Below are 482 nucleotides of genomic sequence, written 5' to 3' on the forward strand. Positions count from 1 at the left end.
AAAAATATTACAATATATATAGAATATATATATATATATATATATATATATATATATAGCTAATTTCCTCTAGAACTGCTTTACATTCAGTACTGTCTTCATGCAACGTCATTGCGTTTCTGTAGATTTATGCGGTAAATCTGAAATGTAGTCCGTGTAATCATGTTTGAAATGTAGAAAGGGAAAGTGGAAGAGAAAAAAATAGATTTTTATATTTTCTAAAGGAAACAGGAGTGTTGCTTTCCATGCAAATGTTGCTGCATGATGCTAGGTGTTCTGAATGCTTGCAGGAGTCTTGCTGTGCGGTTGCTAAAGTGTTCTGAAAGGCATATAGTGCATTGCTTAGCTGTTGCTAGGGTGTTGGTATTAAATGTAGTATTATATAAAGTATTTTATATTATTTAAGAATATATATATATATATATATATATATATATATATATATATATATATATATATATATATATATATATCCCAAACAC

This window comes from Sinocyclocheilus grahami, unplaced genomic scaffold (genome assembly GCF_001515645.1).
Source record: "Sinocyclocheilus grahami isolate Dianchi unplaced genomic scaffold, SAMN03320097.WGS_v1.1 scaffold440.1, whole genome shotgun sequence".
Lineage (NCBI taxonomy): Eukaryota > Metazoa > Chordata > Actinopteri > Cypriniformes > Cyprinidae > Sinocyclocheilus > Sinocyclocheilus grahami.